Raw genomic sequence first — 27,859 nt, 5'->3', positions numbered from 1 at the left:
ATGGCATGTTCAAATCCAGGTCTCCTGGTCCAGTGCTCTAATCAACACCTCATGATGCCACTCATACCAGAATGCAGGTAATAGCTATGATTTCATCAGTACGGAACTCTGTCTTTAATTTTCTATGTCTTATTAGAGGAAAAATCCTAAGTGTTGCCTCAAACTTAAAGAGTTTACTTGCTCCCAGGGTCAAATAGTTAGTGTATGGGAATGAGAGAATGGTTTGGGATTTGAACCCAAGTCCTTCAGAATTCAAGCTCCACATGCTGTCTACCTGACCTCTTATACATAAAAGAAGTCACCATTTCCACACCGTATACTTTATCCTTTATATCCAAAAATTTGTTTTGCTTGACTAAGAATATTTATTAAGAGAAATTTATTTTTCTTTTCTTTTTCAATGGTGTGGAGGGGAGATATGGAAGGAAAAAGTTTCTGTTAATTTTAAAAAATAAAGAGGTAGGGATTGCTGAAGATGTGAAATGTTACATACACCTTCAGATGAAGTCATTGTATTATTAGTTTTACTAGTTCTAGTGTTTTTATTTTGTTACACGTTTTACAAGTTTTTAATGTTTTATTTTGTTATAAGAGACCTCTCATGAAGTAGAAGTAGTCTGTAATGTAATATAAAAGCAAAACATATCAATAGCATTTAAATATATATTTATATCTGTAAAGTCCTTAAGAATGAGAAATGACCTTAGTTATTTGTCTTCTTCCCAATAACTTTTTGAGAAGGCAGCAAGTTTGGAAGGGGGCTATAAAGTAATTTATTGGAATATAAAGTAATTTATTATTAGTAACAACAGCATTTATGTAGTACATTAAGGTTTGCAAAGCACTTTACATAAATGATCTTATTTGATCCTGACAAAACCTTGGGATGGAGGTGCTATTTATTATCCCTATTTTATAGATGAGGAAACTGAGGCTGATAGAGGTTAAATGCCCAGGGTTACACAGAATTCAGATTCCAGTCTAGTTTGACTCCAAGTCAGGAACTTTGAACTTTAAGTAAGATATCTTCGAGACTATCCATACAATCCTCCCAGGCCACACAAAAATGTCCCCAGAGATCACTCTCAGATAGTCCAGTCTTGTCTGTGGAGCCAAATAATTCAAAACCCAAACCCAAAATTTTAGCAATTGCCACTGTGACAACCGCCTCTCCCTTACTGTAATTCTGGAAGCAAAGAGCAGGTACTGGAGGGGGGAGAAGAGAAAGAATAAGAGGAAAACAAGAAGGTTGAGGAAAATATTTGGTCACGCAAGCATTGTGTGCTGGTAGAGTAAATTAAAGCTGATCTCTAAGAACAAGGATGCAAAGCTGCCTTTCTGAATGGGTATTATGTCCTATCAAAGACTATTGTCTAGCAGAGCCCATTTCTAACAATGCCTCATTGTGGCCCTTGCTAAGACTAGTTAGTTAAAGTCCAGTTTTCCAAACCCTTTCCTACATTTTCAGGGCCCTCCAGGGCTGGCTGCACACATGGATATTTCTGCTCCTACCAACTCAGGCTACCAACCTGCAGGGCTGTGTAAGTAACGAAGGTTTATGCGATTGTTGGATCTAATGCCTGGAACATTGGTTTGATTTCTCTAACCCTGAAGATTTTGTTCTGCCCAGATTTAGGGAGATGGTTTGAAACAGATCTGTCCAAGGGAATTTTCAATCTAACATCTATTGCAAAACTAGGCAGCCACCTTTGGACTCAAAAGGAGATTTAACCCAGATAGATTGAAGATGCTTTTTCTGGAATACTTTGCTATCAATCCATGAATGGATTGAGATTTCTGCTCGGAAAAACAGTGATATGACAACTTCAAATGCTAGCCAGGATTTTGTTTTAGAGGAGGTCCAAATTAGTTATTTATGATTCAGGAAAGCTTAAAATCAGAGAAATATTGGCACTACTGGTGTTAAGATGTTTCGGAGATGTTCAGACTTTGTGTATTACCAGGAACTGTGGTGGTATTTGAAAATGGAGCATCTGCCAAATAACTAGATATTTTAAAATAAACTAGGTATTGTAGTGATGTCAGATTAGTGGCAGGAGTGATGAGCTTTCTCATGGACAATTTTCAAATTGCTGTTGAGGCTGAAGACCTATAATTGGACTGCTTTTCAGGCCAGATTCTAAATTGGGAAATTGGGTGTTTCTCCAGAAAGGCAAGGGAAGGAAGCTCAAAGTGGTCCAGAAAAGGTGTTTTTTTTCCTGTAATCCCAGTAAACAGTGTAAGCACATTCTCTTTGCTTTTTTATTCTTAGGACAGGTATTTCACAGTCTGCTGCTTCCACGTCTCCTTAACCCCATTACTTTGCTTTTTTAAATCTGTTTTTATTTGCCTGTCTGTATACGTGTAATGTTGCTCTCTGATAGAATATAAACTCCTTGAGAACTAGAATATAAACTCCTTGTCTTTTTGTCCTGAGTGCCTGGCATTGCAGTACTGGGCGCATAATATCTGACAATTAATGCCTGATATTTAGTCAATGCTGGTTAAATGCCTGAACAACATAGCAATAACATCTATTTGCACAGTGCTTTATGTTTCCAGATACTTTAACTTGTGAGACTTTAACTTGTGAGGTAAGACAGCTAGCCATATTATCTATATCTCATACCTTGGTTTTCTTTGCCCAAGATCCCAGGGGAAATTAGAATTCACATCTCTTCTCCCCTACCTAATCTAACAACAAGATCTAGATGCTTTTTGGGGATCTCAAATCCATTAAATAGGCCACTAGATCTTGGGTTTCTTGAACTAATCTTTAGCAGAGGTGTTTGGATAAAAGCTACAATTTCCTTTTAGTTATCCAATCACAGGTCATATGTCTGGCATGGAACAATCTAGAGAGATGCATTGGTGGCCCTTTCTGGTGAATTCAAAGAAAATGAGCTCAACCAACTCATGATACTCTTTTTCCTTAATTGTTCTTTTATCATATTGGAGTTGTTTTACAATTCCACCTTTTATAGCCAGGAAGGCTAGAAATTGGCTTCCCATAACTTGTCAGAGTTTTATTTCTTCCTTTTCTCAACTCAAGCCCAAGCCAGATCAATCATTGACTTGGGGAGGTGGTTCCAACACAGGACATGACTAGCACTGATAATCTGCTTTATCCCAGCAGGGAGCCCATTGATTCTAAACTCTTTGTTAGGGAGGGAGATCAGCTACTCTAAGGTGGGGGACTTGATGGGAGCCAAAGAGAAATAAACAAGTCTTCTGGCTGGAGCCTTTGACCAAACTTCCTCTTCCATATTGAGAAGACTTTGGAGGGCAAAAATGTAATGTCATTTCTAAAGGCTATTCAAGTCTTCCTAAGTCATACCGCCTGCCTAGTTTGTGATGGGGGGAGGGGTGGGGGGGCTTTTCAGGGATTTGGAGGATTCTAGTCTCTCTTTCTTCCTCTCCTCATCATTTATCCATGAAATGAATGAAGTAGCATCTTTTTAGGTTAAAGCCACTCCTCAGAAATTTCAGTTAGCAATTAGGAAGGACAGGTGAATATCATGGAATATGTAACTCATGGTCCAGGAGAAGAAGCACTGGGCTTGAGAATTAGGAGATCTGAGTTCTGGTTTTGGCTGTGCCACCTAAGTAGCTGTATGATAGTGACCAAGTCATTTACCTACTCTAATGTTCTTTTTCTTCATCTGTAAAATGGGACAATGTGGTATAGGGAGCATTCAGTTAGACCCAGGTATGCCATTTACTTACCATGTGATATCTGGAAATTCTTTAGAGTTTCACTTATCTTATTTGAATGACAGCTAGGCGGCTCAGTAGATAGACTATCGGGCCTGGAGTCAGGGAGACTCATCTTCATGAATTCAAATCTGGCCTCAGACATTTACTAGCTGTGTGACACTGGACAAGTCATTTAACCTTGTTTGCCTCAGTTTCCTCATCCTGTAAAGTGACCTGGAGAAGGAAATTGCAAACGACTCCATTATCTGCCAATAAAACCCCGATATGGGGTCACAAAGGGTCAGACACCATTGAAAGGACTGAACAACAATAGGTACCTTCCAGCTCTTAAATTCTGGAATCCCATGATTTTCTCAAGCTCACACAACTAGTAAGTTCCAAATCCAGGATTTGAAGCAGATCTTCTGTCTAAGTCACCTATAATGGAAAGATATTTGGAGTCAGAGGAACTTGTTTCCCTTACTTAACAAGTGTATGATGTGAAGCAAGTCACAAATTCTGTGGGCCTCAGTTTCCTCATTAGTAAAATCTGGGGGTTGAACTACATATACTCTCTAGAGCTATGATCCTATGATGTCTAAGGCCCCATCCCAGTCTGTTCTTTCCACTAGGCCACAACTGCTTCTAAACCTAGCTGATGCATTTTGAGTGTAAGATCCATATAATTCATACAATTCTGTGTCCTGGTATGTATGTATGTATGTATGTGTGAATGAATGAATGGATGAATAGATGAATGAATGAATGAATGAATGAAAAAATATTAAGCACATGTGCAGAGTTGGAGTGCTGCAAAATACTGGGTATACAAACAGAAGTAAGAAGTTCCCTGCTCCCAAAGAGCTCACGTTGTAATGATAATACTAATTAACATATAGAGTACTTGCTAAGTGCCTGGCACTAGGCTAAGTGCTTTAAAATTGTCATCTCATGTGATCCTTACCACAACCCTGGGGAAGGTAGATGCTATTATTTTCCCCATTTTTCTGAAGAGGAAACTGTGGCTGAGTGATTTGCCCAGTCACACAGCTAATAAAGATCTGAGGCTGGATTTGAATTCTGGTCTTCCTGGCTCCAGAGCTCTATCTACTGCACCACCTAGCTACTAATGGGGTACACAACTCATGAAGGTAGCTGCTAGCCAGATAGAAAGGTGTCATAGGTCTTTAGGGTGCATCGTCTTTATAATGTCATTTCCATAGATAAAATGCCAGTGTCTGATGTTGCATTATTTGACAGTACAGGGACTTTGGTGGTGAAAACTTTCTTTTCTGTGTCTTCCGCAGCTGTGCTGTAACTCTGCAGAAGTGGCCAGGCCACATCTCCACAGGGGCTGCTTCTCCAGATGAAGGCTGTGAATTCCAGGTTGGAAGCTGGTATGGTATTTTGGAGGGTAGGTAGTGCTCTTACTCCCGAGCCTCTCGAGTTAAGGATCCTGGATTGTCTCTATGTCCATGGTACTGCTCCATGTTCAGCTTATTCCTAGTGAAACTAAGAATAGTTGCTTTTTCTCTAAGTTCAAGGTCTTTGATGATTTCAATTTTTTTAAGGGAAAAAGAATAGAAATGGTTCATTTGAGGCTAAGGATCATATTTTGTTAACATATCTATGTGTAATGAGATGGGAGAAATACAGGTTTTGTTCTTTTTACCAGTTTTAGTTGAATGTGTAAGTTCTCCTGAAACTCTGTCTCTATGTCTCTGTTAACCCTCACACAGTGAGGCGACAAAACCCTCCAAGGAAACAATGTCTCTGCAGTCAGTCTATCCGGCATTTCCTAAATCCTGCTGTGCTATTTTTGCAGGTACTAAAGGAATCAGGTTAAGGAGTATCTTTAAGGTTATCTAAGCAGTAGGCTTAAGGATTCATATCTAAGCTTTATGAAGCATTTTCTTGACCATATATGCAGCAGTTCCTCCTTTCCCCCCAAACCCTAGCCCCACCTAATTAATGATTGGACAAGCCAAAGTAATCTGTACTACATTTGTCCTTAGTCTAGAGGTTTTAGAATAGGTCACTTTACAGACTCAGGGTAAGAAAATCACTCTCATTGTGAGCCTTCATATGGGGTTCCTGGGCACTTGATATTTCTAGAATGTTGATGTCAATTCAAGCCAAAAAGTGTAAGTTAAGTGCTTACTATGTGCCTGGTAGTGTGTCAAGCTTTTGGTAATACAAATACAAGTAGGAAAAAAAAGTCTCTGACCTTAAGGAGCTTACATTCTAATGGAGGAAGACAACACACAAAAGAGATCTGGAAAGGGGGTTGGGTAGGAGGAAGAATGGTAGAGAAAGAAGCCTAAAAGTCAGGAGTAGAGCCCAGAGAAGAATGAAGTAGTGAACATGGCTGGCCTGGGAACATTCCTTAAAATGGAGGTTGCAGGCAGAACTGTACATCTAAGAGGTAGCGGTTAAATACCTGGTGGTAGGATGACCAGGAAAATCTTTACCCCGAACTGGGATTGTGTTTAAAAACCAAATGTAGAAGGGCAGGCCTCCATGTGATTACACACACACACACACACACACACACACACACACACTTTGTTCCAATGGTCGGCTAGTACAACTATATGCTATTCTTTACTCTAGAATCTCTTATTCCCCTGGCCTGTTGTCATTACTATCCTGCCAAACCAAAACCTTGAGATAACCCCTACCATCCAGCTTCTCAAAATGGTTACTAAAGAAAATCACAGACTAGTAGGTCTCTACCAGTTTATTTTATCTAATCTTAACTGGGCCTTGAAGGCTGTAAATAGGACCTCACCTTTATAAATAGAGGCCATTAATGATAAGCTCTCAAAATCCCACACTATGCCCCATTTTCTCCCATTTCTTTCAGTCTTTGAGGAATAGATGGCTTTTGTCAGTTCCAAGGCCAATCCCTCTATTACTTGGGTTCTTGATCTCATTCCATCCTGTCTTCTCTAAAAGGCCCTTGGGTCATTTCATCTAAAGTCTATCCTTATCCCTTAGTTGCTTCCCTGACCCCTTCAAACATAAGGGGTCTCCACCACCCCTAAAAATCCCCTTGACCCTGACATTCTCTCAAGCTATCAATTTTGATCTCTCTTTAACAAAGTCTGAGAATGTCTTGTCCATATTCCTTGCCTCCACTTTACCTTGCACGTACTACTCAAACATCTTCCAATCCAGATTCTGACCGCACCATTTTACTAAAACTGGTCTTGCTGAGGTTGTCAATAATCTCTTAACTATTAAATCCATGGTTGACATTGTCAACCATGCCTACCCTTCCTCCTAGACACTTTCTCCACTCTTAGCTTCTGTGGCACTGCTGCTCTGTCTTAGATTTTCCTCTTTATTTGGTCAACTTCTTGTGATATGGTAGAAAGTGTTAGCGACTTTAGGGTTCAAATTCCCACCTCTGACATTACCTGTATGACTTTGGGAAGGCATTTATTATCTTGGACTTCAGTGTCTTCATCTTCAAAGGAGGGGCTCAACTAGATGGCCTCTGAAATCCCTTCTATCATGACCCTTTGCTGCATAAATATTGGTGCTTCCCAGGACTCCATCTTGCACCCACTTCTCTCTTTACATTATCTTTCTTGTGGTTAGCTCATCAGCTCCCATGAGATCAATTCTCCTCTCTATGCATATGATTTCCAAATCCATATATCTAGGCCTAATCTACCTCCATATTGCCAAATCTTGGCTGCATATCTCTACCTGTGTATCCTATAAACATCTCAAACTCAACTTGTCCCAAATGGAAGTCATTTCTTCAAAACCCTTCCCTATATCTGTTGAGGGTACCAACATCCTTCCAGTTGCCCAAGTTCATAACCTCAGTCATGCATACTTGACTCTTCTTTCTTCCTCATTTCCCCACTCAAGTGATAAGTCTTGTGGATTCTACTTCCACATCTCTCACATCCATCCTCTTCCACTTATAGTTTAGGCCCTGACCACTTGTGTAATTCCTTCCTAATTTACGTTTTAAGACCTGGTCACTTCTTATATAATTCCTTCCTAATTAGTCTCCTTGCTTCCAGTTTCTTCCTCCGTCCACCACTCAGTTGCCAAAATAATCTTCCTAAAGAATAGATCCAACCATGTTATTTCCTTCCTCAAAAATCTTCAGTGGTTGCCTATTGCCCGTGAGTTTCCCAATGAATGCTCTCCATGAGCTGGCTCCTGCCTATCTTTTCAGCCTTGATTTATATTATGCCCTTTCACATACTCCACATTGCAGCCAAATTGGATGACTAGCTGTTCCATAAAGGTGACATGCCACCTCCCATCTCCATGTCTTTGTACAAGCTGTACCCCATTCCTGGAGTCTTTTTCCTCCTCACAGTTGCCTCTTAGAATCTTCTCTTCTTTTAAGATTTAACTCAAGTGTCACCTTCTGGAGACCTTTCCTGATTTTCCCCAGGTGTTAGTACAGTCTTCCTGCAAAATATACTTTGTATTAACTTATCCGTGCACATATTATATCACCCAGTGGAATGTAAACTCCTCTAGCCCAGGAAGTGGGGATTTTTTTGTTTTGTTTTTTTAGGAAGGAAGGTAGGACAATTGAGGTTAAGTGACTTGCCCAAAGTCGCACAGCTAGTAAGTGTGTCAAGTGTCTGAGGTCGCATTTGAACTCAGCTCCTCCTGACTCCAGGGCCAGTGCTCTATTCACTGCGCCACCTAACTGCCCCTGTTTTGGGTTTTTTTGCTAGCTATTTTTTTTTTTTTGCATTTGTATCCCCAGCCCCTAGCAACATAGTAAGTGCTAAATAAATGCTGGTCGACTTGAATTTGTTTTTAGCAAGAATTAGCCCTCCCTTCAGCACCCTTCCTTCAGTGAAATCCTCTTGGACAAAAATTTTACTAACAAAATTAGTAAATTTATTAACAAAATTAGTAAAACAACTAATTGCTTCAGAGATCTGTCTCTGATCACACTAAACTAGTGCTGATTGAATTGAGAGGTTTTTTTTTTCCCTAAGATGAAAAGTAAAAGAAAATTTTGTATCTTAAGTAATGAAAACTACCAGGTTAAAGCAACACTAAGATTTGGTTTTTTTCCTCTTGTAACTTGGCCTTTAAAAATAAAAACCTGGAACATCAGTTTAGTTAAATACAAGGAATTCCTGGGTTCTTAATGTCTTTATTACCCGTCCTAATTCTTTGCCAGTTTATTCCCTCATTCTTTGCCTTTCTCCTTTAAAATCACATTTCAAACCTCACTCTATCCTGCATTCTTTGAGGACTAACTACTGGTGTGATATTGTGTACCCATGATCAAATTGCTGGCATTCTCTGACTCTCAGTTTCTTTCCCTATTTCATAAGGTTGTTGTAAGGTTCAAATGAGATCATGTTGACAGGAAGAGAAAGGAAACAAACCCCTCTCTCTGTTCCCTTGCAAAAGATCATATTTCTTCCTTCACTAAAATTTGTTTCCATTCTCTGCTCATTTCTGTGGCAAGCGATCACCCGACAGATTCCTAATCCCACAAAACACAAATAATAAAGTAGGAAAACTGCTAGCTTCTTTTCACATCTGGCTAAGGTATTCAATCTACTAAATTCAACTAAACAAATATTCTCTAAGTACTCCCTGTGGTCCATAGGCTGCCAGGCAGCAAGTGAGAAATAGGGAGGCTAGTCCTATAATGATAAGAGCACCAGCACCAGCATCAGGAAAGACTTGGGTTTGAATTCCACCTCTGACCCTTCCTCATTGTGTCACTATGGAAAAGCCATAAAAGCCCTCAGAATCTCTGCTTACTCAGCTGTAAAGTTGTACCGATTGTGCTTACCTCCAAAAGTTGCTTTGAAGTTCAAAAGAGATACTCAGTACTCAAATACACATATATCTCATCCATTAGTAGGTTCCCTCCAATAAACATATGTCATAACTCATCCATTCCTGCCTACCCCTTGAAAATACCACCCTGTAAGTTTGCCACAAGGAGTCCACCCAACATGCTGGAGGCCTTTCTTCCTTCTCCTGACATACTGAGGGGACCAGTAGAGCAATCTGGCTGGCTATTTGTCATTTGAAAATAAAAAGAAATAATGTATGTAATGCTATATGAATGCAAATTATTATTATTGCGTATAATATACCTTCTATCTTCAAAGGGTTTCCACATCAAGGGTGCTGAATTAAAATTCTGGGCCTCCAATCAGGGTTTTGAAATTATAATTCCCTTTATCCCACTGCCCCTTTAACCAACCTCATTATATTTCCAGGGTGTTCCAAAGGCTTTGGTGCAGTTTTAAGCTTTAAAGTTTAAAATTATTTAGGGGTGGAATAGAAGTAGTTCTTACATCAGTGGCTTCACTTTAACCTTGCTGGAGCAAACGTGTCTTTCCCTCCTTCCACTTTCTCTACCTCACAAGAAAATAGTTGTGACTTTATCAAAACAAACTATAATACTGACCCCTAAGGTACAAATTGTTTAAAGTGAAAGAACCACACTGTTTTTGAGACTTAGAGCTGAAATATTTTTAAATATGATATTTTGAATATACAGATTTGCTTAAAGCTGCTTATAGCTAACTGATTTGGAAGGTGGGTGTCAAACCCTAATTCTGCCACCTACTAGCTGTCTAACATTGGGGAAGTCAATTAAACTCCATAGGTCCCAATTTCCTCATTTGTAAAATGAAAAAAAGGGGTGGGGGGGAATATCAATAACATCAAGGGTCTCTATCAGCTTCAACATTCCCTTGGGTCTTTGGGGGCAAGGATAAGTCTTATCTGAACTTGGTATCTCCCTTAGCAGCCAAGACAATGGTCTATTAAGTAGGTGCTTGACAAATATTTGTTGACCTGAATTGATTACAGTTTTCCAGGTTTTTCTTGAATATTCAGTCCTTTAAGATCAAAGTTGAAGGTTTTTCTGTTAACCAAAATTCTAACCCTCATTTTTTGGGGGAGGCTGGGAGTATGGGAGTATTGGGAGTATAAAACAACTTTTCCATATCAATTGTCCAAGAAAATGAACTATCAGTATGCTTTAACTGATCCACTAGATTACTCTCTTGAACTCCCAAGATGACAGGTAATACAAACAAAAGTCAAATTTTATACTCATCCATCTTTGGTTTATTAAATTTGATTGGTCCAGTTCCTACTAACATTCAAATACAATAGGCCACACAATAGAATACCAAAGGGATCCATCCATTCACCTCAAAGACTTTTTCCTCATTTATATCTGCAAAAGGCTAGGGGAGGGTTTTGGCATCTCGAATGTTATGTAAAGCCTGGTGAGCACAGACAGATAGGCACAGAAATGTAAGAGAATCTGTAAAAGACAGAAGTTCACTGTCATCATCGGCTCCAACCTCAAGCAAAATGAAGGCAGGGACCCACAGGCCTCTCCTGGGAAAGACTTTCTCTAAGATAGAGGTTTCACTGCTTCATGCTGATATTAGAGCCATAAGAGACATGACACTGAGAGAAGCAAAGAGAGGGAAATTTGGGAAGTGATGGTAAGAAAGCTGTTCCCAGGAGGATAATGTTGTCTTAAGCTAGGTAGCTAAGGAGATAGAATGCCTGGCTTGGAGTCAGGAGTACCTGAGTTCAAATCTAGCCTCAGAAACTTACTCACTGTGTGACCTTGGGCAAGTTGCTTAACTTCTGTCTGCCTCAGTTTCCTTAACTGTCAAATGTGGGTAATAATAGCACTGACCTCCCAGGGTTGTTGTGAGGCTAGAATGAGATAATAATTGTAAAGTGCTTAGCATAGGGCCTGGCGCACAATAGACGCTTAATAAATGCTTGTTTGCTTTCTTCCTTCCATAGAAGGAACAGGAGGTAGGTGGATTTTCAATATCAAAGAACTAGGGGAGGTTGTAAGAACAGTTTCAAAGGGTTTGTCCCAGTGAAGCCAGTGCTAGGCTCTCTCAATACTAGGAGCCTATCTCCACAGCAGAGCTTAATTGCTTGTCTCATTTTGCACTTATTGGTCAGTCATCCATTGCTTTATACCAGGTTATTTGGAGCCATGGACAGCTAGGCTTAAAAGATGAAGTCCACATTTTCCATGGAAAAGGGCTCTTCTCTAGAACTTCCCTTCCTCTTCTCTTATTTTTAAATTGTTTGGTATATTCTCTCATGGATTGCAAAGTGTCTCCCTTAGAGTTTACTACAATAATCACTGTTCTGGTCTTCTCTGCAGAGAGCACTTAATTCTCCAGTATTAAATATTAAATATTATATATTAAATATAGGAGTACTGTTAAACATTTATTTATCATCATCAATCTCAAAAGCTGCTGAACAGAACTGAAAATGGGATGAATCACAATCCAGTCATCTAGGACAGTGGTTCCCAGTGTGCAGGACACAGATTACATGTGCACACCAAGCATTGTCATTTTGATTCATATTGACAACAGGGTAGTAAAAGAGGAAAAGCATCTTCTGTAGATTGAATCCATCTATCTCCCACATAGATGTATTAGTATTTTGTAAATGCATGTACAATTTATTGAATAGGATTGTGCCAGGAGGGCGTCTAGGTGGCACAGTGGATAGAGTACCTGGCCTGGAGTCAGGAAGACTCATCTTCCAGAGTTCAAACGCAGTCTCAAACACCTACTAGCTGTGTGATTCTGGGCAAGTTGCTTAACCTTGTTTTGCCTCAGTTTACTCATCTGTAAAGTGAGCTGGAGAAGGAAATGGCAAACCACTCCAGTAACTTTCCCAAGAAAACCCCAAATGGGGTCACAAAGAGTCAGACACGACTGGAAAAAAACTAAACAAAAAAATGTATTAGGTGCTTGTGATAAAAACATAAAACTAGGTACAGTCCCTTCCCCAAGAAGCTTATATTGGAGTTCAATATATATGCAAATTAACTAAATATAAAATATACACATACACATACACATACGTACACACAAAATTGTTTTGTAGTAAGAGACAAGGGGAACCAGGAAAAGTCTTGTGTAGGAAATGGTACTTGAGCTGAGCTTAGGGATTTAGGGGTTTAAAGAGGCAAAAGTAAGAAGAGATAATATTTCAGGGAAGATAATAGAGAATATGGAGGCAGCTAGGTGGCTCAGGGGATACAGCGCCAGATCTGGAGTCAGGAAGACCTGAATTCAAATCCAGCTGCGGACATGTACAAGCTGTGTGCCTAGGCAAGTCATTTAACCCTATTTGCCTCAGTTTCCTCATCTGTAAAATAAGCTGGAGAAGAAAATGGCAAACCACTCCAGTATCTTTGCCAAGAAAACTTCATATAGGGTCATGAAGTGTTAGATACAATTAAATGACTAAACAACTCCAATAGAGGATATATTTGTTAGATTCCAGAGAAGGTTCAGAAGCATTCACCTGTGATGAGAGGAAGAGAGAATAGGAAGAAGAAAATACAAATGAAATGTCTGTGAGGTAGCATACTAAGCACTATACTTGGAATTAAAAGACTTGGGTTCAAATCCTGACTGCTGCTTATTAGATATATAATATTGAGTTGTCATTTCAGCTTTCTGAGGTTCATGTTCCTCATCAGAAAAATGGAAATCAGTTGATCAACCAGTATTTATTAAGCAGGCACTGGACTAGTTTCTGTAAATACGATAAACACAAAAACAAAAGCCTCTCCCCTCATAGAATTTACATTCTATTGGAATCATATTCTATCAGGGTCTGGAAGGACTTCAGAAATCATCTAGTCCAAATCGTAAAAGAATAAGAAACCTCTCTACAACCCATCCTACAAGAGGTCACCCAGCTTCTGCTTAAAGGGAACCCTCATTAAAGAAAATAGCCAGACCCGCCATGCTCACTTCAACGGCCAGTCCAGAGGGCCTCCCAGATCCTTTATGAGGTTCTGATCCGCTTAGGAAATGCTGAGACATCCCAGTTTACAACAGTCTTCTCCCCACCTGACCCATCTAGTCACTGCTATAAGGGAAAAGATGGAATGGAAATTTTCCCTGGGCTGACTCTAATCAAAAGCCATGTCATTCAGCCACAAGAGCTACTCGATTACCTTTTATTATTGGATTATAGATTGAAGACTAGAAGAGATCTTCAAGATTATTAATCCAACTTTCTCATTTTACTGAGACTCTTACTGAGATGGGAAGTGACTGGCCCAAGATCAAATAATCAGCAGAAGAGTCAGCATTTGAACCCATGTCCTCTGATTCCAGAGCCATGATTTTTTTCTACTACAGCATCTCAGACTGCAATCTAGAGATGACCTCCCATCCCAGAAGCATTGATTGATGCCAACATCATGATTCAGTGTCTTAATCCTGCCATTTGTCTTTATATCGACAGAATTTAGAATGGTACCTGGCATTTGGCTGATGGTTAATAAATAATTGAACTCAGTAGTGCTTTTAAATGAATTTTAATTAAATCATTACACCTTCTTTAAGATACTGCCAATTTGAAATACGCCAGAGACATAAGGCACCTAGACAACCATGGAGCAATGTAGACTCAGAAAAGAGAAAAGAAAGAAATGGGGGAAATGGTGACTTCCGTAAGACAGATCACAATAATAACTGACATTTGCAAAGCATTTTATGGTTAGCAAAGCACTTCACATACATTATCTCAGTTGATGCTCAGAACAACTTTGTACAGTAAATGCTAGAGCCATTATTAACCCCACTTTACAGATAAGAAAGCAGAGGCTGAAGGAAGTCAAGTGATTCGCCTAGGGTCACATAGCTAATAAATCCCTGAAGTGAGATTTCTTCCTGGGAAATCTTCCTAATTTCAAGTCTGACTTTCTATGCATTTCCCCGCATTGCCGCTTGTATCATACATGGTTTGGGGAATCTGACTAAGTCATTTATACTCTCCCTGGGATACAGAATGTAGGAGACTAGAGTCAGGAGGGCGGGGTACTGAGGGAGACTGGCCATCAAGCATCTTTAACAAATCCTACCTCCTTTGAGCACTAGGGGGCATGTCCTCCAAGCTAAATTGCACCACAGAGACAAGCATAATTGAGACTTGGAAGACATAGTTCAATTTGCTGTTAGTACTAGGAAGGTGGGATTTTCTTTATTTGTGTGTTTATTATTATAATCATGATATAGATAGGCATCATTTTCAAGGAGCTTTATATATTTTAAGCCAGATTCTCCTAAGGCATAAATTACTCTCTAGTTGTACAAACCATCAGAATAATAATGACTTGTATTGCCAGCACAACAAGGCTCAGAAAACAGTTTTCTCAAAATAATCTAATGAAGTAGGTAATGATGCATTATCATCCCCACTTTAAAGGAGAGGAACCTGAGACTCTGGGAGGTAAAATTATTAGTCCATAGGTTTAAAAGCTAGTAAAAAAAGCAAAGCTGGGATTTGAACCCAGGTCTTTTTTTTTTCTTTTTTTTAATGGCTTTTTTAAAAAAATTATTGAACCCGGTCTCCTGATAAAGTACTATTAGAACACTAATGTTTACTAATAATAAGAGGAAGAGACATCAAAAAAAAAAGAACTGTGAGGTTTCACCCAACATATTGGCAAAGATGACAAGAAATAGGAATAGTCAATGTTGAAGGGGTATGGAAAGGCAAGCAAACTAATGTGATTTTGGAGGAGCCATTTGAATCAACACCCTGTTAGATAAAAGTAGCATTTCTGTAGCTAGAGTTCATATAACACTTTAAGGTTTGTGAAACAGTTCATAAATATTGTATAATTTTATCCTTGCACCAAATCTGGAAGGTGGGTGCTACTATTATCCTCATGAGGAAACTGAGGCAGAGAATAAGTAACTTGCTCAAGGTGACACACCTAGCAAGTGTCTGAGGCTGAATTTGAACTCGGGTCTTTATGACTCCAAGTCCCAGTGCTCTATACATGATGCCACCCAGCAAACATCCCCAAAGTTGTATTTATGGTTAAAAAATACTTACAATAAGCATCGTTATCCATTTTGCGGTAAAAAGTAATAAAGAACATAGAGGCTAACACACTTCCTCTAGGTTATAAAGTTGTAAGAAGAATATATCATCCCAATTTAATACATTTCTCTGTATTATAGGTATAGGAACTGGACCTGAGATTTTATTCATATACAACACTACCAATGCAAAATTGGCCCCTTCACTGCAATGTATAGTCTTAGAGTTTTCTAGAAAACTTAGAAGATAAGGCAGTCAATCTATATTTCATTTTATTCTGATGTTTACAAACACTAAAAAGAGAACATTTCCATATGCAACATAGAAAAGAAAACAAGGCTTATATGTGAAACTGACAATCTCTATTAGCTTGCTTTTTTAAAAAGTACGCGATAAATTCAACATACTACTTTAAAAGCTCTTCTGTTTGTGTTTCCTTCTGAACTTCCTTCTGTTCTAGTCTCTGCAACTTTAAAAATGTTTTGATGGCCTTCTTGTGTTTCTTTTGGGGGGGGAAGGGAAACAACAATATTTCTAGCTCCCCTCTTTCTCTCAATAAAAACAAAAAATATAATTAATGTAATAAATATAATAATACAATACAATATAATACAATACAATATATCATAATATTTATTTATAATGTATCATTTATTTATAATCATAATATATAATAATATATTATATTATATCATATCGTGTATTATAATATAAATAAATGTAGTCAAGTAAAACAAAACAAATTCACACATCTGTCATGTATAAAAATGTATGTCTAATTCTACACCTTAGGTCTCTTGAGAAATGGACAAGCATGGTTTGTCATAGGTTCTCTGGAGTTGTAGTTGATCATAACATTGATCAGAGTTCTTAAGCCTTTTGTCGTCTCCAGTTGTCCTGATGAATGCCTGGCCACTGGACCCAGATGGCTCTGGAGGAGAAAGCGAGGCTGGTGACCTTGCACAGCTCTGCCTCATTCAAATCAAAGCCAACTCCAAGTCATGTCATCATCTCCCTGATGCCATTGTCTTCTTTGAAAACAAAGGACAAACACAAAGAGGAAGTGATTTCTCTTCCCTCCCTAGCCCTCCAGCTGCCATGGCAGCTACAAGCCTTTTGCCCCTAGTGCCAAAGAGCTTGCCAACGCCAGTCCGAGACTGGACCTAAAATACCTGACTGCCTCTTCGGCTTTGCCTTTCTTTCCTTAAGCATAGGTACCTGAACAGTAATCCATCTCTTGATGGATTTTTCTAACTTTGACTTTGAGGACTGAGGGTGCCCAAGTTAAATATTGATTTGCCCAACCAGTTGTGATTTCTGCAACATTTTCTCAGAGGCTAAGATCACCACTGTCAGAGTGGTGCTATAGCCAATAGGATAAGGCTAAAACTATGTCTGCCTGACTAGAAGAAATCTGAGATGTATCCAAAGTTTATGGTCAACAGGCTTACAAGTCTCAGGAGTCTTTCCCTATAGGAGACCAGATAAAGATGGTGGATTATTATTTCACATATTAGATATTTGTCAAGGAGCACTTATGAGTCTTTTTAAGACAGATACGTGGCACTCTAGATAGAGCTCTAGAGCTAGAGTTAAGAAGATCTGAGTTCAAATCCTGCCTCAGATACTTACTAGCAGAGTGATCCTGGCAAGTCACTTAACCTCATCCGTAAAATGGGGACAGTAATAATACTTACCTCCCAAGATTGTTCTGAGAATAAAATGAGATAATATTTGTAAAGTGCTTTACAAAATTAAAGTGCTATAAAAATGCTAGCTATTATTATTTTGTGTCTTAATTGTGTCTTTTGTAATGGAGGAAATAAATAGCTTTCCTATACCTGATATCTACTACTTTGTTCAAAGTGAATAACCTTTTCTAGAAAAGAAATCCTTTTTATTTTTTAATATTTTTAGTTTAATTGGCATCATTCACATTTTCTCCATCCCTTTTAAGTCTAGACAATCAACAAAACAAATCAAGCCCTGATTTATAGCCTTTGACAATTAAGGAGATCCCTTTTAAGAGAGACACTAGGCGTGAACCATCCCTAAATTTTGTCGTAGACATTTTCCCCAGTGCAAGCTGGAGTGGGCTTCAATGAAACAGAAAGGACAAGGAAAAGCCTAACTTAGCTCTTTTAGGGGTCAGGCATCCTCAGGACTGAACCCAGTCTGTGTGATTCTTGACTAGGAGCTACTTCGTGAAAAGTACACATACCCCCACCTCCGTCCCTCATGAAGAATAACACTAATATTCCTCTTCACAATCACAGAGACAATTCGTCATAAGGGAAACATTGATAGACCTGAATTCGAGTCCTAGCTATACCATTAGTTGGGTAACCTTGATCATCGGATCATTCCATTTTTCCTCAATGGTACAGTAAGATTGGATTAGATGACTCCTATAGTTCCTTCTAGCTATAATATGCTGTCATACTAAATGTTAAGGCACTTCCCTCCTGGAACTCTGGTTCAAACGGAGCATTCTGAACAGCATCTGCTTCCTTCATTTGTTTAGCACTATGGAACTTTCACATTCTGAAACACCATATATAAATCATGGTGTAGAGAAGCTGAAAGAAAAAGAAGAAAACTTGATAGAGAATTGGTGCATTACAACAGTGGAATGAGACTTATGGTGTCTCACGTGGTCAATGTGGCCATTTGTTTTGCTTAACTCTATTAATATAGCAAAGTGCTTGATTTTAATGGAGAAGACTTCAATCCAAACCTCATCTCTAACATTATTAGCTGTGCGACCATAGGCAAAATACTTAACTCCTCTAAGCCTCAGTTTTCTCATCTGTAAAGTAAGAATAGAAGCAGCTAAGTAGTTCAGTGGGCCTGAAACCAAGAAGACTCATCTTCAATAGTTTAAATCTGACATCAGACACTTGCTGGCTGTGTGACCCTGGGCAAGTCACTTAACCCTTTTTGTCTCAGTTTCCTCATTTGTAAAATGAGCTGGAGAAGGAAATGCCAAAGCACTCCAGTATCTTTGCCAAGAAAACCCCTAATGGGGTCATGAAGAGTCAGACACAACTGAAATGACTTAATAACAAAACGTAAGAATAATAACCTCCTTTCATGAGTGGGGTTGTTTTGATGATCAAATGAGGTCATATGTGTAAAGTGCTCAGCAAACTTTAAAACTCTATACAAATGATGGCTATTATCATTATTTGTTACAAGAGAGCTGGGGCAGGAGTGTGCTGAAACTAATTGTTAAAGTAAGGGCTTGGTTTATTGTTTTGATTATCTAAACTTGTTAGAGAAAATGTTAATAATGAAGAATAAACATAAAAGTGTGTCCTAGGTTATTTTCTTTTCCTGGAAAGCCAGTTATTAGCCTATCGATGGCTGGGGGGCACTAGTAAATGTCCGAATCATATTTTTTTAATAAGGAAAGATAAAGAAAAAGGAATGGGCAGCTCCCAAAGTATGGACTGTTCCCAGGGAAATTTCTGAAATTTCCACTCTTGTTTTGGAGGGGGAAAAAAATCCTTTTCTTTTTCATGTGCTTTAATGAATGCCTGAAGATCAAGAAGAAACTGAAAATATCTCTTAGGCAAACTTAAACAGGGGAGGTCTGGAATATAGTGTTCAGCACTTGATGAGTATTGTCAAATGAAAAGTTAAGGCCATGGGACATCTACCAAAATTACTCTTCTGCAGAGTGGCAGTGCATATTATGTACAAGAGAATATGAGTTTAACCAAAGTGGCCTCCAAGTTACTAACCTTTATGCCAGTGGAGTGAGCAGTTTCTCTAAATACAATAGAACCTCTGCCACTTTGAAGATAAGCTCTCACAGGCAGCTTAAAACAATAATTCTGTACTTTCTTTCCTGTTTCTAGATTTATTTTAAGTATTAGTATAAAATGTCAGAGAGGCTGATAGCAGCCAGATCAGTTTGTATAAAAATCGACTGCCTGTTTGTAGTATATTACAGCTATATTTGACACAGGAAAGCATTTAATCATGAATGCTATCAGCACACCACACCCACCTTTGTGAGGACCCTTATAGGCTAGATTTATCACTGTGAACTTGACCTGGATAGACAAGAAGTGATGGATAGGACAGGCTGCTTCTGAGAAGTTAGGGTTAAAAGTGGACTGTCGGTAACTCTGCTACTAAGATAAAGGTTAGGTTTGTAAAGCCTCCTCTCAGTAAAGGCTCTTACAAATGGCCTGTTTCCATAACAGCAATTGAGGTTGGGTGGAAGAAATCAAATGAACTGACTACAGGTGAAAGTTCCATTTCTTCATCCAATCTTTCCTTCCAAAGGCTTTCTATATTGCTGTGATTTCTAAACGGTCTAGTCCCCTTTATAAGACTTTTCTTGCTTAAGGTTTTTCAGGATAACAGTTCATATAGGGCTTATCAATCCAATTTGCTATGACTTTTACCTCTGGGGTAAAAAAAAGCTTCTTACTTAGCTCTAAATTAATTCCATACTCGCATAACCAATCTACTTTGAAGGCCAAAAAAGAAATTCTTTCCTCAGGCCTTCTAGAACCAGTAAGTTCTCAATGTATGTCAACTGATTAAATGATAATGCCAAAAGGTTAAAGCATCTCCACATTGAGATAATGTGAAACTACTTGGTAATATATCAGCTGGTAACAATATACCAAATTTTCTCTACCATACAGGGAGAATGGTTTATTGGAAAGGATGGGGTTGGTAGGGAATGGCTGAAAGAAAAAAAAACCTAAGAAGCATTACCCTTGGATGACACTTGAAGGCCAAGTCTCCTCAGGACAATAGGTGGCAGCCATGTATGAACACAGACTGAAATCTTTTTGTTCAGGCAAATTCTGATAGAGTTGAGGAACATGTATGAATGGTATATGAAATCATAGAGATCATCTAATTCAAGCCTCTTATTTTGCAGGTAAGGAAACTGAGGCACACAGAAGTGAAGTGATCACAGAGGTAGCATGTGGCAGAACCAAGATATGAAACTAGAGCCTCTTACTCTAAATTCAGCACTTTTTAAACTGCCTCCTGCTGTCCTTAATGAGGTACACCAGGTCATAGGGGGATATTAGAGTTAGATGAGAGGGTAAAAGAGAAGGCTGAATAAAAGCATTCTGCAGGGCTGTAACCTACATCAGAGGAGAAAAGATAATTGGGAGGCTTTAAACTTGGTCAAGTTACAGTTCACATATGCTATTTCTATTGGTTGGAAATGCCTGTTTCGCTGTCTTTTCAAAATAATAATTACCTTCTCATGGTATGTTGTTAAATGTTTAACAACCAGCTCTCCAAAAAAAAAAATTTCAATGCCTATTTTAATTAAACTTGCATTCTTAACATTTTCTCCATCATCTTTTAAGGTCTAGACAAACAACAAACCAATAAATCAATTCTTGATTTGTAGGCTTGCTAATTTCTGCGGTATATATACTCACACTGAAAATGTAGCCAATATGAAATTATTCCAGTAGCCCTGCCTTCTGCTAACTACAAGATCAGTCATACTGCAAAGCTTCTCTTCAGAGCATCAGGGCAATCCAAATGAACCAGAGAAGAGGAGATGGTGTTGAAGTTAAGGTAATTAACTTTTGTTAAGTGTCCTAGATAATAGTTTCTTGTTATTTTTGGTTTTTCCTCTTCATCTGTTTCATTTTTTCCCCCTCTGACATGTAGTTTTCTTTGTTCCCATTTCATTTTTGAATTGTTTACTTTTCGTTTTTGCCCAGTGATCACTGTCATTTGTTCTCCTTTTCACTAGGCACGTTGCCTGTTAATGGCTTTGGGTTTTGTTTTGTTTTGTTTTCCTGAGCTTCCCTTCATTTGGTGTACTTTCTTCCTACTTTTGTTTATTTCTTTCCTCCCCATCCTGACAGAAAGGACACATTTACAATATCTTGGTTTTCATTGGGAAGAATTGCTGTATACTTTTCTGACTATAACCTTACATCAGAAATGTTCATTAGATGGATATTCCAGTAAAAGACTCATGCAGTAGAATCACAGACCCAGATTTTAGAAGCAATCTTAGAAGTCATCTAGTTCAGCATCCCACCCAAAGCAAGAATCCCCTCTTCCAGTCCCACAAGTTAGTCATTCGGGCTCAGCTTGAACATTTCCGTTGACTAGGAGTTTACTACTTTAAAGACCATTCCCATGGCTGGACTTTTCAAATTGTTAGAAAGTTATTTTTTTTATATTGAACTATTAATGGTCTGCTCTCTACCCTTTGAAGGCAGCATGACATAGTGGAGAGAGTGCTGGATTTGGAGTAAGGAAGACCTGGTTCAAATCTTGCCTCCAATATTTCTTGGTTATATGACGATGAATGTCGAATACATGCATGCATACACATATATGTATATATGTACATATATCTGTATATATGTATAAATACACACATATATATGCCTCAGTTTCCTTGTTTGTAGAATGGAAACTTGGTTGCTGTGCTAATCAAATATGATAACGTAAGTAAAGCACTTTACAAATCTTAAAGTGCTTTATTCTTTGTTGCTGTTCCCCATACAGGACACTCCATCTCCTGACTCCGTACTTTTTCTATGGCTATCCCCCATGCCTGGAATGTTCTCCCTCCTCACCTCCACCACCTAGCTTCCTTCAAAACTCAAATTAAATTCCACCTTCTAAGAGAGACTGGCCAAAATGATGGAGAAGCAGGAAGCAGTACAGCAAGTTCCCCTCCCTACAACTCCTCTAAATAGATCTAGAAAATGCACCAGACCAAAGCCTGATGGGAAATCTAAGAAAAAAAATCCCAGTGGATCATTTTTCCAGTCCACCTCAGCATAGAGAGATAGACAGAGAAGTGAATGGACATTGGAATGAAGTCTGGCCAGCAAGGAGCATGCAGAAGATTTAGCTGCAGTGACAGACTATGTACCAGGACTTCCAAACATTCCTGATGAAAACACTGAAATGTAAATTCAGCAGTCAAGAGAAACATAAAAAGGTAAATATGAGCAAAGAATCATAAGGAACTAAACAAGGATAAAATGTTTATATTCTAATATGGAGAGCTGATACTCTATCATCAGCAGGGGTCATAGATGGAATCTAATCAGACAGAAGGCCAGGGAGTAATTCTGAAATGTCTTAATCTTAGGAGAAAAGTGGAAGAGGGAATATACTGCAGGGGATAAAAGGGAGAGGAAGGTTGGGAAAGATATCATATAATCAGGATGAGCAAGGAGAAGTCTATATAATAAAGAGAAAGGGATGGGGGAGCAGGGGGCACCAATCTCATTCTTATCTGTATTGGTCAAAGGACGGATGAATACACACATAGTTAGGTATAAAAATACATATTGGTAAACAGATATAGCAAGAAGAGGTGAAAAAAAAAGAGAAAAAGGAACAAGAAGAAGGGTAAATCAAGGGAGGGGTCAGTCCTAATAAAAACAAACTCTGAAAAATGTTTTCAAAAAACAGCAGAGGGAAGCTAGGTGGTGCAGTGAGTAGAGCACCAGCCCTGGAGTTAGGAGGACCTGAGTTCAAATTCAGCCTCAGACACTTGACACACTTACTAGCTGTGTGACCTTGGGCAAGTCACTTAACCCCAAATTGCCCTGCCTTCCCCTACCCAAAACAAAACAAAAACAAAACAAAGCAAAAAAAAAAACACGTAGCAGCTCTTGTGGAGAAAAAAGAATTAGAAACTGAGGGGTCCCCATTAATGGGGGGAATGGCTGAAAAAGTTATAGTATATAAATATGATAGAATACTACTATGTTATGAGAAATGATGACAGGGATATCAGAAACACTGGAGACAATTTTAATGAACTGATGCATAATGAAGTGAACAATTTATACAATACTATAACTGCAACACTGCAAAGACAAACTTTGAAAGACTCAGGGACAATGACCTATCACAATTCAAGAGGATGAAACAGGCTACCCAACTCCTAAGTGAGAGATGATGGACTCTTTAGTGTAGAATGAGACAGTTTTCTTTTTTGGACAAGGCCAATTGGAGAGTTTGTCTGTAGATGTCTGTAACAGTTGTTTTGTTTTTCTTTCTTTCTCAAAAGGGTAGAGAGGTAAGAGATGGAGAAGGCAGATTTTTACCATTTGAAGAAAAAAAATTTTAATCTTTGCCATTTTTCCTTTGCTGTCTTCCTACCACTTTTGTTTAAGCTGATTTTGCTTAGTCTAATATCTTGCCAAGATTTCTTTAAACTAGATTTATTCTCCATTGCTTTTCTCTGTTTTATGAGATGATATTGCTCATAACTGTCCATCATTCTTCCTTGTAAGGTTTTATACACCAGTTTATATTGTAACTTGGTATTACCTTTGGCAATCATCTCTGTCCATGTGGCAAGTAAGCCAAATATTTGCTGATTAAGGTGTTTTCTGGTCTCCTTTGTTTTCATATTGTGGCAATTAATTTACTTTTCAAAGCTTCTTTATTGCTTGTAATTGATATCAATTTCATTGCTATTATTCATTTCCTATTTTTGATGGTCGATTACTTGCTAAATAGTTCAGAATTTAGTTGTTTCAATTGTAGGCCATTATTTTCTCCTCATTATTATTTTTATCTTGCTTTTTTAAACTAATTCTGATCTTTAACAGGTCTGATTACATTCAGAGATAACGTCCACATCAACAACAACTCCCTTCCTCACTATTAAAATATAATCAATTTTGTATTTTCTATATTGTTTAGCATTCACCATGTCCAGTGCCTACCAATTCTTTCCTCTAAGAAAGCATTCATCAGTATTCTTTGTATTCCACAAGTCTTTTTCTTTTTTTTCCCCTGAATCATGCTTTCCTATCCTCACCTTTCCTGCTATTACACTATCGTCACTAGTGTCAGAGTCAGAGTATATGCTTATTTAATTTGGAGGATAGCAAACTCTTTGTAGAATTTCTCTACTTCTTCATCCTTAGCCACCGATGTTTGATGTTGGTTCATAAACTGGAATTATTTTCATGGTAGTCTCTTCTCAAATGTTTATCATTAGAATTGCGATACATGATGACCAGATCTCCCTTGAAATAATGTTTCTTGCTGACTGGGCATATTATATATGCATTCTACCGACTCCTTGCTTTTGATTCTTCAGCAGAAGCAGAAGCTTCTCTATTTCTCTATTTTCATTTGTGGCAAGAATGTTAAGAAAGTAGGATTCCACAAAGTCCTACTCTAATGTCTCATGCTGGCATGGAGGTGATGCTGAATTCTGGAGGCCACATCAATTATAGGCCCTGGCATTTTCTACCATGCTAGAACAACTTCAAGCAAAGCCAAGCAACAGACTGACTGTTTTATGAGTACTAGTCTAACTAAGTAAGGAGAGATACATTACCAGTAGGCCAGATACTTGGCAATGAATTCTGGGGCCTTGGCAACCCATGATATAAAGAAAAAGACAATATTAACCATAGTCCTATGGGGCTCCCTCCTACTTCTGCAGTGATAATGGCAGAGGAAAAAGAGGGCAGAGGGCACTAAGAATCACATAGACTTTAGATCCATCCGTAATCTTTATTTTGATTATTAGTACTCTGAATATGATACCTGATCAATGACTAATGAATGGACTTATTGCTGAAGGAATTGAATCACATGAGTTGATATTCTTGCTCTTTTGCACATTACTTTAAGTATATGAAAACATTATGTCATTCTTACTAAGCCCTTTCTCCTCCAGGCTAAAGATTTCTTTTTTTTTTTGACTCTTCCTCATATGACATTATTTCCAGACATTATTTCCTTATCATCATGGTCACTTTTATAAAGTTTGCCAGTGTCTCTCTTAAAGTGTCCAGATATAGAAACAATACACCAGATGTGTTCTGACAGGTGCAGAGTATGGTGAGAATATTAACTTCCTTGATCTGAATAGAATACTTCTGTTAATGCAACCTAAGACTAGATTAGCTTTTTTTAAAAGCTGTATAATACTATTGTGTAACATATCTCATATGAAGCCTGTGGCCAACTAGGAGTTTCCTGTTCATTAAAGGTGTCTGAGTAGAAGATAGATGACTATCTGTTAAGGAAATCATAGAAAGGGTTCAATCACTGGGTGGGAAAGTAGACTATATGCTCTCAGAAGTTCCCTTCTAACATCAAGATTTTATATTTGGAATTCCCAAGTCCTTTTCATGGGAACTGCTATTAAATTAGATCTCCCTCAACCTGTACCTAGGTAATTGATTTGTTTTCAATCCTAGGTAGAGCACTTTACATTTATCCCTGACAAATTAAATATTTCTAGTTTAGGGCCATAATTATAGCCTAGAAAAATATTTTCAAATATCATCATTCAATCAGCACTCTCAGCTTCATCATAGATGAATTTGCTTATCATGCTAATAATCTTAATTATCACGATAATATCTTCATATAAACCATAGAATAAAATAATAAACAGAACAGAGCCCTACAATATGCCAATAGAAACTACTTTCCAGATTGAAGTCAATTCTCTTCCATTTGTACTTTGCAGAATGTCACTATGATGAAAGTGAATATCTTATTAGTCATTATTCTTTGATATTATGACATTATAAGGCAACATTTTATTTTTTTAAATTGAGAAGTATATATTTTCTCTCCCTCTCACCTCCTTTCCTCCCACCCTAGGGGGAAAAAAGACAAATACAAATTGTCAAGCAAAACAAATTCCCACATTGACCACGTGCAGAAATGTATGTCTTCTTCTACATCTTGAATCCATTGCCCCTCTATTGGGAGGTCAGTAGCATTCATCACTGTTACTTTGGAATAGTGATTGGTCAGTGTATTCATCACGATTCTTAAGACTCTTAAAGTTCATAGTACAGTTGTCATGATGTAAATGTAAATTCTTCTCCTGCATCTGCTCGTTTTATTCTGCATTAATCTATATGTCTTCTAGGTTTCTCTGAAGTTGTCCTTTTCATCATTTCTTATAGCACAATAATATTTTATTACATCATAGTACCATAATTGGTTCAGCCATTCTCCAATCAATAGGCATCTCTTGGTTTCCAGTTCTTTGCTACATAAAAAATTTCCTCCATGAGCCCTTATCCTTTCTTTGATCTCTTTAGGGTACCGGACCAGTAATGGCATCACTAGAACAAAGGATATGTGTGATGTCTTTTCTTTTATCAGGTATAGGATACCTCCCACCCTCACTTTTTGTCCCTAGACAGAAAGATGACCAAGAGATCTGTAGGGGTCTCTCATGTCTTATGAAAATGCCAAATGCTTTCAGCAGTCACCACATGACTGGAAACAGCTCTAAGATTTCCAGGGAGTAGACTTGAGCCAAACAGTGACTGTCTGTGCATGGGCCATGCAATGGTACTTGCTACACAAATTTGTGGTCAGCATTGTGATGAACTAGCAACTCCCTGGCACCTAAAAGAGAGAGGAATTACAGGTTGTAATAAATGTTTATGGTGATAGGTTTATCTGTATGCCATCAGTTTAAATGGGAACCAGAGAAGATACAGGAGAGTGCCTCCCCTGTATCACTCCATAATGGTTCGGGGTCTGAGCCTCAGCTCCTACACAGAAGGATTCTAAAAGCAACAAGTTTAAGATGAAGGAAGAGGAGGCAATGTGCATGTATCCCTCCTACCCTATAGTAGTACCATCTAGACTGACTCTCCTCCCTGCTATTTCCTTAGGCATTCAGGCTGTAAGCATGAGCAATATGGTCCCCTTATGTAGGTGAGGAGTTTCCCTCTTCCTAGAAGCATTTGCCAGACTAGAAAGACTAATAACTAATGCTTTAGGGGGTATTTAAGAATCCAGGCAATAGAGTGGAGAAAAGGAAAGGAGATGTGCTTTTCATGATACAGAGCAGCTGAAGCACATTCATAGATCTATAAGATCATAGAATCATTTATTCTGGCACGGCAGGAAACTGAGAGATCATCTAGTCGAACATTTTAAATTTATAGATGAGGAAACTGAGGCTGAAAGAATCAGTAACTTGTCCATGGATACAGTAACAAAACTGGCATTTGAATTTTTTTATTAGAATGTTTTTTATTCTGAACTTAACCAATACCAATTAAAATGAACATTTCCATATACACAGAATAGAAAAAAAAACCCAAAGCCACAAATCTCTATTTTGAGTAGTTTGCATATGTATACATACATACAAATACACACATATATGTATGCATATACATATATGTATGCTTATACATGTGTTTATATGTGTATGTATATATGTGTGTGTACTTATACATACATACATACAATTGCATATGTAATTTTTAAAGCTGTCCTGCTTGCTATGATTCTTTCTGGC

This window comes from Trichosurus vulpecula, chromosome 1 (genome assembly GCF_011100635.1).
Source record: "Trichosurus vulpecula isolate mTriVul1 chromosome 1, mTriVul1.pri, whole genome shotgun sequence".
Classification (NCBI taxonomy): domain Eukaryota; kingdom Metazoa; phylum Chordata; class Mammalia; order Diprotodontia; family Phalangeridae; genus Trichosurus; species Trichosurus vulpecula.
This window is presented reverse-complemented; position numbering follows the sequence as displayed.